Source organism: Rattus rattus, chromosome 10 (assembly GCF_011064425.1).
Source record: "Rattus rattus isolate New Zealand chromosome 10, Rrattus_CSIRO_v1, whole genome shotgun sequence".
Taxonomy (NCBI): Eukaryota; Metazoa; Chordata; class Mammalia; order Rodentia; family Muridae; genus Rattus; species Rattus rattus.
In genome coordinates, this window is record NC_046163.1 from 64,434,308 (window position 1) to 64,450,418 (window position 16,111).

Sequence of the window (16,111 nt, forward strand, 5' to 3'; positions counted from 1 at the left end):
CCATTACCTCTGGAAGAATTTTGAAAGTGTGCCCAAATATTTCAAGTATGACACATTTTCTCTAATTTTTTCCTATTAACTAAGTTATTCTATGTGTATGGCTGTTTTGCCTGCATGTATATCTATGTGTCATGTTTGTGTGTGGTGCTGTGGAGGCCAGTGGAGAGCATCAGGTGGTCTGGAACTGGAGTTACAGACAGTTGTGAGTCACCATGGACAGGCTGGGAATGGACTCTGGGTGCTGAGTCATCTCTCTAGGCTCAGACGTATTTTCTGTATGTCTGGGTTTGTCATCGTTTCTTCTTAGAGCCTGGATCAGGTCATCAAGGTTGGCTTAGGCACTGGGTCGGGGTCAGAGACAACTGAGTAGAGCCTCCTGTAGCAGTAACTGTGTTCACACAGTCTCCTCTTGGTTATCTCTGTGACTAGGGTGAGTGATTAATTCTTGTCACGCTCCTTAAATAAAATAAATTGGAGAGCCAAAGAGGTTTATTCTTCTTAGTTGTTCTTTTCTTCCGGTACGCAATACAAACGCACAGCAGTTGCTCTGTAAAGAAATCCATTCATGAAACACAATTGCCCAAATTACTGCAATTCACCAATGTGGGTTTCCGTCTCTGCAACAATTTGTGAGGTAACAGCAAAGGGATGGCTTCATTTAAGTACTGAAACTTTTGAAGTTAAAACCATTTCCAAGTAGCAGATAATTCTTTTAAACCAACACAACATAGGTGTGTTTGAGTATATTTTCTCTTTAATAACACACACACTATTTTCATTCATTCTCCTGGCTCTCTGGGCTTTTCTCCTGTCTTCCTCCATACCTGATCCTGCCCCCTTTTCCCTTCTCCCTCTCCTCCCTCGCCCAGTTCTCTCCCTCTCTCTCTCTCAACAGAAATATGTATCTGTGGGACAGGGGTGGGAGGAGTGTAGGATGGGGGGACTTCTTGAAACTCCCAGAGCCCTGGGATATTCAGGTCCAGTGCATTATGTGCAGGATATAGGCGCACCTGCCTCTTCTTCCTGCCCATCTAAAGGCCAATAATTATTCTAAGAGGGAAGTGGAGATCTTGTGTCAATTGTGACGGTTTGCACACTTCCCTTCTGCTTAGGAGTTGTCCTTTTGTACATTGTGGTGTATGCAGATTCTGCCCAATCTGTCTCTGCAGGGCAACCATAAGCTCAGGGGTCAATTTTGCCTCAAATAAGGAAATATAGAGACTTAGATCAGTAAAATGAAGCAGTCTTTCCCTTATGTGTAGCCACATATTCTCTCTAGAAACTCCCACCCATTCCTCCTCCATTTTCCTTCAGAAAAGAGCAGGCCTACCAGGAATATCAACACAACAGAGTATAACAAGATGCAACAAGGCTAGGCACAGGTCCTCATATCAAAGCTGTGTGAGGCAACCCAGAAGGAAGAAAAGGGTCCACGAGCAGGTGAAGCAGTCAGAGACAACCTCACTCCACTCTTAGGAGTCCTAAAAAACTCCAAGCTAAACAAGTATAACATGTGTGCAGAGGACCTACTGCAGGCCCATGCAGGCTCCATGATTTCCACCTCAGTCTCTGTGAGCTCCCATGAGCCCTGATTAGTTGATTCTGTGGGCCATGTTTTCCTGGTGCTTTACAATCCTCCTCCAATGCCCTCTACTGCGGGGTTCTCTGAGCTCTACCCAATGTTTGGCTTTGGGTCTCTGCATCTGTTCCCATCAGTTGTGAGAGGAAGTGTCTCTGATGATGATTGGGCTAAGGACCAATCTATGAATATAGCAGAATATCATTATGAACTATTTCTTTATTTTGGGGGAAGGGCATTTGTATTTGGTTCTATCTTAGGTCACTGGGCCATCGGTTCCTGGCTATCTGGCTATCCAGGCAGTGTTGGGCATGGGTTCTCTCTTGTGATGTGGGTCTCAAGTTAAACTAGTCATTGCTTAATTAATTTCTAAGGTGAAACACTGAGAAATTTGTACTTGAATATCTACTTTAAATGTTTAAAACTTAAAATATAAAAGCCCCCAATCATTTTGTATCTTGATGGTACATCATAAATGTTTACTATTTCATTGATGCCACTTTTTCTTAGAACCCAAACCCGTTTGGTTATATGACTTTCATTTTCTTCTTGTTCCTTCTTTGCAAGCATTGGGTAGTAGCACCCACTAGACTTGGAAAATGAGCATATCGTCTCACTCTTGTTTCACTTCTTCCTTCCTCTCCCCATTCCTTCTCTCCCATATTCCTCTCTTCTCTCCTCTCCTTGCCTCCCATCTTCCTCTCCTCTCCCTTCTTCCCCCTTCTCTCTTTTCCCCCGCTCCTCATTTCCAAGAGAGACACATGGAAGTTGTAAAGTCAGAGAAAAAGTGCTCAAGGTTCTAACCCAGAAGAGTCACAGCTCTGGCATTATGCCCTCCCCCTCAGCAGCTCACCACTGTACACAAGCTGCCACATGCTCTCACCTGCAGATTAACATGAAGAAAATTAAATTGTCCTCATTCGTGGTCACCTTTGGAACTCTTCAGTCCTTCTCGTGTCTGTTGTCCAAGGGGAACGAATGACAGCAGACAGTCGCTTTACCACAAACTTCTTTGAACTTGACAGAGATTGCCCATTTCCATTATTTTTTAATGGATCCCCTCTTATCTTCTTATTTAATAATAACTAAAACAGAAACACATACCCAGGGACACAGTTATCAGTCCTCACATACATGATCATGTGCACATTTGCATACACACAGAGAAACAGAGGGCATGTCCTGATCAAGTGCATTAGAATGTCCCATTATCTGATGGCCGGCTATTGGGCAAAGGTGGAAGAGAGGTGCATCCTCTAATCTTAACTCCCATTCTAAGGTTCTGTCCATTCTTAGACTGTAAGTCCTAAGGTCAGTTTTCAGAAGCAGCATCAGTAAAAGCAAATAAAAGGATGAGCAGTTACACCAAATCCACTAAAATGTGCAGACAAGTCTACAAAGCTAAGTATTATTTATAATGTACTTACTAAATTTACAATGAAACTTCTTTTGTACTGTAAATAATCTCTCCCTAGTTTACATTTTGTAACCGAAAGCTAGGTTTTCTTCTTCTTTTTTTTCTTTTTTCTTTTTTTAAAAAAAATAAGGGCAATTCATATTTATATTCTTCTCAATTTCACAAACCAAAAATGAGTTGCAGGCTAATGTAATTATAAAAGCATTTAGAGGAAAAACAAAGCCCACTGACTTTCTTTGTGGCTGTACCTGCTGTTCTTAACCTTTGGGTTGGAAATTCCTCCTTCTGCTAAAGATTCTTTGTAATTTTCCCACCTGATCATCGAACCACTATGCGGGGATTAGAAGTTAGCAGGAAAATAGGAGAACCCTATAAGCTACAGAAGTGACTTTACCCCAAAGAGGTGTGGTAAGAGCCTGTTGACTAGAGGTGGTTTTAGCTGCCACCAGCACCAGGCAGTGTTAGCACATGAATGGCATCCTCTGTCCCCAAAGCTGGGATTTGGCTTCACAATCTTCTGTTTTCATATAACACTCCAGGGAGTTAGTGTTAAGCTAGTGGCCTGGATGCTTGGCTCTCAAAGCATGATCTGAAGGGAACAACAACCCTCGGAGGCTGCCAGACACGTATGTTCTCAGGAGTTCAACTCTGGCTGACTGACGACGATTGAGGATTTCAAAATGGCTGGTAGAAAGGTAGATAACGAATGTATTACTCAATACTTGATCACAGTGCCACATTGACATGCATTGGAATTGTGCATATGTCTCTGATTATGGGCAATTTTCAGATGCGGATTAAAACGTTTACACGTGGAATTTCTACTAAACACTGTTTCTTTAAACTATTTTTCTTCATTTGTTTTTAACTATGTTTATGTTGGGGATATGGTATAGACACATAAGTGTAGATGTCTATAGAAATCAGAGGAGAATACTGAATCCCCTGAAGCTCGAGTTACAGGTGCATCCTGGGAACTGAATCCTACTCCTCTCTGGAATGCTCTAACTGGTTGAGTCATCTCTCAAGCTCTTTAATTAGCATCTTTATTAAGATGCAGACCACCCAGATGTGCATGGGAGCTGGAGAAGCACTTGGTGACATATTAATTCCACTCTAGACCCTCTTTTAACCATGTGTCAGTGGAGGGTGACCTAGAGAGGTAGCTCAACAATCAACAGCACTTGATCTTGCAGAGTCTGGGTCCGGTTCTCTGATCCCAGATGGCAGTTACAACCATCTGTACCACCAGCTCCTGAAAAATGACACCCTTTACTGGACTTTGAAGGTACCAGGCACATGTGTGGTGTACATGTACACATGAAGGGAGAACAACGATACGCATAAAATAAAAATAAATAAATCTTTAAAAAATATGTCAGGTGGGGATAAGAGGATCTCTTTACTTGGATGGGATGTGGAGGTGGACAGTTCCCAGAAGTCCCGTGGCATCTCTTTTAAGTTCCATACAAAGAAAACAGAAAGAGTTGCTCTTCATGCCTCTTTCCTGGAGCTCTTTAAAGTAGGCCTCGGAGCTGGTACAGAGAAAGCCATGGTGCCTTCTCTCTAGGCAGTTTGGGCTTCCTTTGTTCTGTTCAGAAACACTAATGTTTAAAATCGCAAACATCTTCAAAACAGGGAATTCTGTTACAAGATAAAATATGATCTAAACTTAGCTCCAAATGGGATTAAAACCGGGGTGTTTCTTCTCAAGCCGTCAGTTTGTTTATGTGATGTGTGGTATCACCTTCAAAGAGAAAAGTGCTCTGGCCCAGCACCGCCAGTGCCCATGACATGCCTCTGGCGGGTAGGATACCCCAGGTCCTGTTTTGTTTGTATGGTGCAAACTTAGCATGCGAAGAAACACAGCAGAATGCAAACCTGGTATTTTCCATTAACTTACAAAGTCAAGTGGCTTCAGAACTTTTTCAGGTCCATTTCCTCTTCCAACCCGTTTATAAAATTGTAAACAGAAGTGTGGACTCATGATATCTTATAAATTCTGGAAACTTTCTGAATGGGAGAGTCCTTCAAAACCCAATCACTGTCTGGACAGATTTCACTTAGGACAAGGGCTCACTGACTAATCCACCAGAAAGTAGACAAAATTTAAAGCTAAGGCAGTGAGAAGGTTCAGTAGATAACAACGCTTGACACCAAGCCTGATTACCTCAGTTTGTTAGCTAGATCTCTGAGGCCCACATTCTGGAGTTGTGGTGGGGCATACAGCACGTGACACAATGCCTGCAAACTGTCCTCTGATTTTGTGGTATGACACCACCACCCTTACTTTCCCAGAGCTAGAGAGAGGACTCATTGGTTAAGAGCACTGACTGGTCTTTCAGAGGACCCGAGTTTGATTTCCAGTACCCATAGGATGGCTCACAGCATCATAACTTCAGTTCTAGAAGTCCAGTTTCTGGAGACCTAACACCCCCTTCTCTGGAGATACCAGGCACACACACAGTAAAGACAAAGCACTCATACACATAATAAAAATAAAACAATCTTAAAGGAAGCTTTTTGTCAATAATGGGCGATGTAGTCATCATCGCCGTGCTTTAAAAGCTCCCTACACAGGAGAACACATTCATGTGTTTTCATAATTCTGTGACATGTGTGCAGAGGCAAATGGACAAGATGTGGCAGCCTCTAGTTGGGTGTCTTGCGAAGATTAGGGCACTGACCAGTAATATTAATGGCCAAGTCCTTTGTTTCCGCCAGTTCTCACTCTCCCTGTCACAATGCCATAAAGTCCATCAGAAGCATGTGTCAACTGACCTGGAAACTTCTTTTTCAGCTTGGTTTGGTTGAGGGAATGAGAACTTTGTACCCTGCATTTCATTAGCGACTCCCAATTGGAAAGCAAATTGGGGAGATCCCAACCAGTTCACAAGCAAGCAAGGGCAGGACCGAAGTTAACTGCTTCATTTCCAGACAGCGTGACTGGAAAAAGAATGAGAACAACAGACACAGAGAAGAATCCTGGAGACTTTAGTTCTTTTCCCATTTGCAACACTGGGAGTCTCTCAATATTATCCAAAGTGGGAAGCAATAGCCCACATACAACTCGATTCCTGTTTCGAAGGAATACAGTACAAATACCATAAACATCCCTAGATGATATTAAGCTGTATCATAACCCTCTTGATATGTAAGCATTGTAACCACCTCCTTGTCTCAAGATTCCTGGTTGCAAACTGACAGCTTGAATTTCTTGACTGACATCTAAGTGTAATGGGAATCAGAAGAAGACATCTTTCTTAATGTATGCAATGACCAAGGAGGTCATTCATGAGCACATTCGTGCCCACATAAGGAGACTGCAGACAATGCTTGGTCACATGTTGTGAGTTCCTTACCTGTATTACTCAAACAGATCTCTAGGTGGAACATGTCGTGTGAGGTCGTCACACTGGTCAGTGTAGGGCAGTCTCCCGTGTGAAGAATCCTGAGCACATCTAGAAGGCCCTATCACAGCAGGCATCATGGTTGTCTGGTACTTGATGGCCACAGCTGTAATGGGGGATAATTCACAAGGCCCTCTCTCAATGAAGAACAGTCAGCGGCTTCTGAGGGAGGGGAATCAGTTTTCTTCAGAGTTTCCTCCTGAGGTGCCATCCAATTCCCAAGTGGTCAGCCCAAAACACCAGAGAGAGAAAAATGTTGGAGGGGATGAGAGAGGAGTAGAAATGGAACAAACATGGGACTCATAGATAAAATTCTCAAAAATTAAAAAAAATATAAAAGTATAATGTATTGTGAAAAAATTATGTGCTTTTCTATTTCTATGGAAACAGAATGGAATAAAGTATACCAAAATTCAGCTAAATTGAATTTACCCATTATCGATTCAAACATCACTGAAGAATCAAAACTTACTAATGCATAATGTGTTTTCTGTTTAAACTTCACATCTTATACTTCTCTATATGAGGAAATGAGAGATAAGCCAGCATTTTCTTTAGTAACCAGAAGCTGATGTGTACAGATATCCCTGCATACTAATGGACTTTTAGACTCATTCAACTATTAATGATTCCCATAAGCCAATTAAGAGCAATGAATGTAGATTATTTTAGTCAAGCACAGATTTTTAAACTCATCTTCAATGATGATGTTACTTCCCTGGAAATAAAATATTCTAGGTCCAGTAATTATAAAGTAACAGAAATTGTGCCCCCTAATCAAGATGAACTGAAAATGAACAAAACTTAAATAAATATGGTGAAATTCGAAAGGCAGGTGATTGTTAATTTGGCTTGTGCCTTTTTCATGATTTAGGGTTCATAGGTTTTGCACATGTAGATTACATTTTCTGTACAGTAATTCATTTTTATGTGTCTCAAACCAACATGGCTTCATCCAAATTATACTTATCACCTACATCTGGAAAGCTAAGAGATCAGAGGAAGCATCTCATGATGTCCAAAAATATTCCCATTTCTGAGAAAACGCAAGGCAGTCTCTCCCTAATGGCTTATAATTAAAATCATTCAGGTAATTGTACCTAATGAATAATTCATCTCCCTATCTTACGCCATCTTCAGTGAGTCAGAATGGAATATCTCTGCTGAAGATAGACGAGCGTCTCTCCATCCACTCTGTCTTCTTCCTTTCTCCTCTCTTAAGAAAGAGAAAGTTTCATAGTTGGGAGGATAGAGACCCATCCTTAAGGAAGACAACGTAAAATCCCTTTGAGCCAAGATGCAAAGAAATGCAGTTAGCAGATCAGTCAGTCAAAAGCCAGACTGTGTCTATAGATCAGTTCTGATATGACTCTTAGACATGCCTCTTTGCATGCTAACCCGTGCATTCTGGGCCTTTACATGTGGACTAGGATCCTCTGAGCATGCCCTTGAGCACTGGTTCTTTTCTGATGACCCCACTTCTCTCATTGCTACTTTAAAACATGAGGATCCATCATCCAACAGATAACACATTTTCTCTATGAAACCCAACAGAAAGAAAATGGACAAGAGAAAGAGAGCAAACACTGGCCTTTTGGATCCCACTGGGTAATTTCACAAAAGTTCTGGTGGATTTCTTTGAGGTTGACATCGACCCTTGCCTTTGCTGAAGTTTTTGCCAATGCCTCTGGCCCTTTCCACATGCAAGCACTGCGCTTCTCCCACCAAAAGAAGAGGCTTTCTGGAGGGGCTTCAACTGTCTCTTTCCAAAACTTTGAACCCCAGATGTTCTTGTGGGCCATGCTGTTCTCTGAAGTCAAATTCGCGCTGGTACTTTCCTGCAGCTGGATAGTGGCCAGCATCTAGCTCGACTCATGTGGTGAAGTTCACTGCTTTGTGATTTATAAAATGTACCCAGTAAAAGTTAGTAAAATAAAATAATCTGTTCCTTATTTACCCTACCCAGTGGAAAAGAAACAGCATAATTCATTTCTAAGAATGCTTAATTTTATGTGCATGATGATAATTACTTAAACACTTGCTTACATTTTCCCAGCAGCTCTCTTCCCTTCAGAAAAGTCATCACATCAGCCCCATTCTCACTGTCACAAGCAAAACACAAAGACTATTTTCTGCTACTAATGCCTGAAGGCCATTTAATTACGAGGCATGCAGAAGACATTTGAAAGCTGATTCTATTTTTCTTGATGCTTTCCAAGAAAATGCAAAAGTGGATCATGGTCTAAATTAATATTGGAAAATCAGATGTGGGTAATGAAAAAGAGAAATTTGTGTTTGCCTTTCTCCCAAACTTCACATATAAATAACTGGATTTTTTAAAAAGAGAGTTATATATTAATTCATGGAATATCAGGATTTTTATACATCATTGGGGGATATTAACTCTTCTTAGGCCAGATACCATGCTAGGCACCCATTAGAGGCAAATAATTTGGATCAAAGCAGAGACAGCAAAAGAGGTTCTCTGTGTCCCCCATTGGTCTTCTCTGTGGATAGCCCAGTTCCGTCGTGTAGGAGAGTATGCAGCCACGGAGTCCTTGAGTGTGAACTTGACCGTCAACCTAAGGTAAACAAGATCTTAGAAAAACTTCAAGAGATGATGATGTTAGTAGGAGGCTCTACTGCAGCCCTCACCAAACAATCCAGCAGCAGCCCTTAGCATTTAATTATAAGCCATTATTAACTCTTCTGTATTGCTTTGTTTTCTATGTAAGCAAAATACCCCAAATTTTGTGAAGAAATTTAGGAATGGGTAAAGAAAACCGTGTGTTTATACTTGGGATGATAGACATCAGTAGCTAGCAGGATGCCTTGTAACTTAAGAAGTGTCTGGAACAGTGGTTTTGAAGTGACCTCCTACCACAGGGACATTTGCTGATTTGCAGTTGCTATTAACATATAGTGTGTGGAAACCATGAATAACTCTAGAAATCATAGGACAAGAAAGTCTCCCCTGAAACAAAGACCTACTCAGGTCCAAAGGTCCATGACACCACCAATAAGCCTTGACCCTGTTGCAGACAAAAGTGTAATAGTGTCAAAGATTGGTTTTACTTGCAAGGTAGAGGTTGGGATTGTGTTAACTATCCTTTCCTCCAAATGAACTCTCGTGACTAACAAAGGCTGAGGTATGAAAGGAAGTTGTTGTCTATCATCATAGGAAAAGGGGAGGGCAACACAGTGGAAACCCATGTGGACTATCCAGCATTGAAACAAAGAAGTTCTGTCACTTACAAAAGTGTGGGTGAACCTAGAGGATGCTATGTCAGTTGTCCCTAAGAAAGACAACAGAAAATTCCAGTCATTACAGAATCGAAAGCACAAACAAACAAGCAAGCAAACAAACAAACAAAAAAATAACCCACAGAAGTAAAGAGCAGATGGGAAGTAGTAGATGCCATGTTGGGAAGCTATAGTAATAAAAAATGTTGTTCAAAAAGAACCAACCAAATAAAAAGCTCCACAGTTAGTTGGGTTCAAGAGACCCACTCGACATCAGGATGATGACAGCCAATGAAAACCCACTGTTTTCTTTTCTCTTGTGTGCCTTCTGCTTGTCAAAACCTTTGTTACTATTTCTAGTAAGGATACAAAGTGATGCTTGAATTTTCATATGGTGGTCATCAGCCATCATGCCCTACTCTTATTTGCTCTCCCGCAGTCTTCCCAACTTTCCTCCCCGCCTCTTGCTAAGGCCCTTCTTTATCTCACGTTGTCTTCTGCCTCCATGGCAGACTTACTTTGCCTTCTCCCCCACGTCCCCTGTTCCTCTTTCCTCTCCTCATTATCCCCTTTACACTTTCATGTCCTATAAATAGCACTGTATGATTATTTGATTATATGTAGTATTATAGGATGAAAGGTAGTGTTTGGTTTTTTGAGTCAGGCAAATTTTTAACATGATAATCTATAATGCAATCCACTTTTCCTATATTATAATTTTGCTCTTCATTAAGACTAAATAATATTCTATTACATATATATTATATCACATTTTCTTTATCTGTAGAATATTCTTGAAGAGTACTAAGACAGTAGATTTTAGACATTCTACTACAAAAAAAGTTGGTGTAGTACTATATTTAATGCTAATGAGCTTCTTTTAACTACTTCTTAATGGGTTCATACTTTAAAATCTCATTTTATACAATAATTATATGATATTTTAACTTTACTAATTTAAAAATAACTTAAAACAAAAGAAGTGGTGAGAATATTTGAAGTATGTGCAGACTACAGGAAAAAAAAGATTTGTCAAGAGGAAGGATTCTTGGAAACATAATAGTTAATGAAGCCTGGAAAAGAAACAGGGTTAGAGCATGGGTGAGATTAGCATCAAAGTCAGAACTCCGTGTCTCTAGTAAACCTTTGAGGTCACTGTGAAAGTGCTAGAGTAGAAGAATTGCATCCCAGAACGGTCCCTTCACGTGGAGAAGTCCACTTTGAATAAACAAGGAGCTCTGTATTGCATCCCCTGACGAATCTACACACTGAGTTTTATACTTCATCTCCCAATGATTCCAGTGTTGAGTCTTCACCTCTGAATTATGTTTAGTCTTAAAGAGCTTAGTGTTCACTCTGGCTCTATATGGTCAACAGGTCTTCAACTCTCTGAAGTCTCTGTACAGTTGGAGAAGTGGAAACTTAACTCTGTTGAGTTCGACAACAACCAAAATGCAGGAAGGTTGAAACACTGTACACACTTCTCTAACACTGAGAGAGCCAACATCTCTACCTGTCAATTTTCCCTTGGTCCCTCTAACTACAGGTTACAAGTGCGCTGCTTACCTTCGTAAAGGAACCAAGGCAGCACATGGTGTAAACATCATGGTGCATCAGATAAGACATTCCTTTGTCACCACAACACCCTTTCTTGTGCCATAAATTTTGTATTTGGCACCTGAAGCATAATCAATGGACATCAAAGACATTGCTGATGTCACAGATTCAAGAGAATTGTTCTCTGTTTTTGTCAATGTTGAGAACATCTGTAAAGTCAAACAACACTTCAGCCCTTAAAAATGGACATAAAGAACTACTTCATGGAAGTCTGCACTCCATCAACTCTCAAACAATAAGTCTGTTCTTAGGAAAATGTTGGAAAGAGAAACTCACTTTGGGTGAATTAGTGCATGGATCAAGGAGCAAGATGCCTAGACAGTGATTGAACATCTAATATTATGGAACATGCATTGTGAGGTTTCCAGCTAGATCTAGGCCAGATACAGAAGGAGCTTGAAGAGTTTCATTCAGTCTTAGAGGAAACCATTGAAGAAGAAGTAGAGGAGGAGGAGGAGAATTAAGGAGGAGGAGGAAGAAATCTGTCTGGATCATGCCCAAAGTTCTACTAGAAAAACTTGCCTGGTAGATAATATGATAGGATGAAATAAGAGCTCCAGCCAAAGAAGTAAAGCTGATCTTAGACCCCTCTCACTTGAGGATAAGATAAGCCCTATTGTGGCCAGAAGGGTCTGTTTGTTTAAATCTTAGCTGTGAGCACTGAGCATTTATCAAGGAACAAATCGTACCCAAAGCATTGTATGAGAGTCAGGTCGGGTGGGTGCTGCAGTTGACCTAGGTAGCCAAAAAAGGCTACTGTGAATTTTCTATGTGGTGATTAATATGAATGAGATGTTTAATAATTATCTATTATGCTTCCTTAACTTTGATTTTAAAAGCTCTGTCCATAATTCTTAAATTTTCTCTTCTTCGTTAAAGAAGAAGTAAAATTATTTTTTGTCATAGGAAGTATTCAATTTTGACATTAAGAAAGGCAATTTTCACTATATTTTTTATTAATAATAAAGTAGAAAATATTAACTAACATCCATTTCTTAATCTTCAATGGCCACATTGCTAATTAAAATCTCCTAAACATACAGACATTAAATATGAGAATTATTTATTGGCTAATAGAATGAGGCTTCTTAAAACTGTATGACTGCACATTTATTACTTCCCACCACAAAAGCTAAATATAGCATTTCCTTAATGCTATAGGAAAAAGTAGGGGATATTTCAGACCACACAGGAAGAATAATTTTTGCTGTGGTTTTAAAGGTATATTCCCACATTTAATGATAAAAACAGAAATCAGTTTTAAGAAACATTTTCCATATGTGTTTAAAATGGAAAGGACCACATTCTTATTAGAGAAAACGCAGTAGTCACTGGTGTCTGAAGCCTCCAGTTGACCCATCCTCAAGTGTACCTAGACTCATGTATGAACCTTCACAAAAAATACACATACACTGAGCGAGCATCCCAGACATCCAATATCATTTTCATATGGGCAGCCTCCTAGAATACAATGTATTCCAGTATTTCAGAACCATTGTCTTCATGGCTTCAGCAGGCAAAGCTATTTGATTCCTCCCAAGGGATGTAAGGAAAGGGCTCAAAAGTACAGGTGACTTAGCTGTCTGTGTGCTCTCCAGCACTGTGAGCAACCCAGGAGGAAACTCTAATGTAGTCACAGCCCGAGCATCTCACTGAACACTGCGAATGGCATTCAGAAGGGGTGAAATGCCAAGGAGAGACCAGGTGTCCAGTCATGGCTGCTCCTAGTTGGTGATAATTAGCAATCTGTCTGCTGTAGAGCTGGGGTTAGATTTATGCCTCAGCAAGTCTATATGGTTTGACTGTGGATCTGGGGACCACTCTCAGAACAATCCCTTTTAGGGAGGCATCAGTATGTACCCTTTAGAAGAGCATCAGTATGTACCCTTCAACAAACATCTTCTCCGCTGTCATTATTAAGGAACGGGGCTACAGAGCATAGGTTCAGGGGAAGTAATGTATTACGTGATTGTTTATCATAAGTGAAGGTTATTTTTGTGCTTATGCAACTCAGAAATTAAATGATTCTCCTGGTTTTGTCCAACTTTCTTATTCGTTTTGACCCTCGAGGTATAAGAGAAGGATTGCGAAAACAACCTTTCCAGAAGAATTAAAAAAAAAAAAAAAAACCTTTCGTGAAAGTCTAAAGTATGAAGGTAAAGCTGGATTAAAACAAGTAAGGGGCAGGTCGGATGGTCTTAAAAAGTAGTTCAGAACTGTGACCGTCTAAGAGCTGCTCCAGATGGTGGGTTTGACATAGGCAGGAAGCCCACAGTGTGCAAAAGAGCAAGTAAATGGTTTGCAAACAGGTGCTGGTGGTTGGTGGGTTTCGGTTGGAGATGCTTAGGCATTCGTCCACTCTCCCATGAAATGATTCTGGGAGCTCTCAAGATGTAAGGGATGATATGTTATTTTTATGCTGAAGCAACTTCTGATTTATTAGAGAGTATAGGTTGGGAAAATGGCCACCCATGCTTTCTTTTTCATCTTCTCTTCCAGATGTATTTTGCATTTGTATCCTGCTTCTCCAGTGAGGTAGACTGTCCTTCTGTAAACACCCCCATAACTATATACAGCATAATTTACATGAAATTATTTCTCTCAACTCCTTAGAAATTTTTACCGATATCAAACAATAAAACTGCATCAAACCTATTTATGAAAGTTTGGTTTCTTTTCAGTAAATAAAAAACACAGAATTCTTTGCAGTCAAGTCTTATGATGTCTTATTGCTGGTTAGTAGAGAGCATTTTAATTTTCTTCTATGGCAGGTAGTTAAAAAGCCGTAACTGCTCTTATGTAAGTTGAAATAAGGCAAAGGATCATCTGCAGTTTGGTCAGTTTGATATTTGGCTACTGGTCAACTTAGATTAAACCAGAGTTATCGCTGAAATGCTCGGTTGTGTAACTCATCCTACTGAAGAATGCAGGTCTCCCATGCCACACAAGTAGAGCTGGCTGGACTCTCCACAAAGTAGGAGTGCTCCGGGGGTAACGGGAGCAGAGTCAAGTAGGAGGATAGCAGCTCTACGGGGGGAATGTGGCCCAGAAGCAAAGGCCTGATTCCTCAGAACACTTTCTCTGAACATGTGCTTGACTGCTGAATTGTTGAAGGCTTGTGACATGGTGCGTTTCGAAGCATCTTAAATACTGTTTTTGAATTTAGAGCTTTCTAAATACTCTTTCACTCATTAAAATCTCATTGTCATGGTAAACATATTCCAATAATGAATCTGACTGATTCTGAACGACAAATCTTTAGAATGGAAGCAAAATTAACTTTTCTCTATAATTAAATTAAATCTAAAAACTAGGGCCGGGTACTTAAACATGGCTAACTTTCAAGGGTTAGAAATATTAAACTTTCCAGCTTCCCTTCAAGGTGTATTTTAAACTACTAAATTGCTTTATGACCATGAGATCCATCCTTATTATTGCAAGAAGTAATGTCTTTATCATTGGACTGTGCGTGCGCCACAATTTATTTTCCAAGTCTACAGTGACCTACACAGTAATGTTTCCAATCCAGGGTTGTGATGGAGAATGTGATTAGGAATTCATTTTAGTGGCCGTGTTCGTGCATTTAGGTCCGAGTTGTACCTTGGGAGAAGCATGAGGAAGATTTATGTTTGTCTCCAGCAGATAATCCGGCCTCATAAAATGCTTGCAGCTATATGCCAGGTGTACATGAATAAAAGATCCAAACACGAAGTTCCCAGCCAGCAGGACTCCACTTTCTCTCATGCTCACAGCCACATCCAACTAGGCAAGTGGCCTAAGCCGGTGAACTACTGACTTCGAGGTGGTCGTCACAAGAATGGAGATAAGGGTACTCCTGGGCAAGTTTATGGCTTGAGAGTTCGTCACTATGTGTATTTCTAGAACGTTCCCTGTGCATATTTTACCCCAATCAAATTCTATTCAAAGGACTGTGAGTTACCTTACTAGGAAATAAATACTAAGGAAGACACTCCCAGAGCTCTTTTCAGTATCAGGAGGACAGTCGGGGGAAGCACATGTTACAGATTAGACCCACTGACTTTTGAGGTTTTCTTGTGCTTATGGTACACATCTCCTTCTCTTCATTGAATATACTTGTGTACAACGTATGTCAATCCATACTTACATGTGTGCATATATGTACACATGAGCATACGTGGGAATGGGGTAATACCTCTCCAGTTAATGTATTTTTCTGATGCTAGGCTAACCTGTCCAAGTATCCTCAGTCCTCCTTGTATCCAGCCATCCTTCTGCCTGATGTGCTCTGGATACAGACACTGCCCTGAGAATGACCTTCATGAATTTGCATTCTAATTGGTACAGGCCGTCCTAATGGTTGGTGGGATTTAAGTGTTTTTGTTCCATTTGCTCTCATTCTTTTGTCAGGCCGTTCTCAGTAGCAGAGACAGCCCTGTTCACACTTTGTGGTGCCTGCTCCTTCCCCTCATTTTCCAGTTGGACCAACTGTTCAATGTGTTGGGCTGCTGTTGAAATGCTTACTATTTCAGTCCTTCTGGGCTTCTGTGAAGGAATTACTAATTAAAATGAGAAACAAATGGACGACCCAAAGTAAAGGAGAGGGAATACAAATGTAGGCAGGGGGAGGGAATTCTCTTTCTTTGGAAGTGAAGTTAGAAGTAATTGACTGAGAGAAGCCAGAGCAGAAAATTAGGCTAGTCAGAGCACAGAGGGAGATCACGGTGAGCGCCCACCAGTGGGCCGAGTCAAAATTCTCAGTAAGCTGCTCGTTGGAGCAACATTAATTTGTAATGTTTTGGTTGGGAGATGCAACAAAAACCTAAACTATAACCTGTCCATATAACAAAGGAAATAGATTCTTGT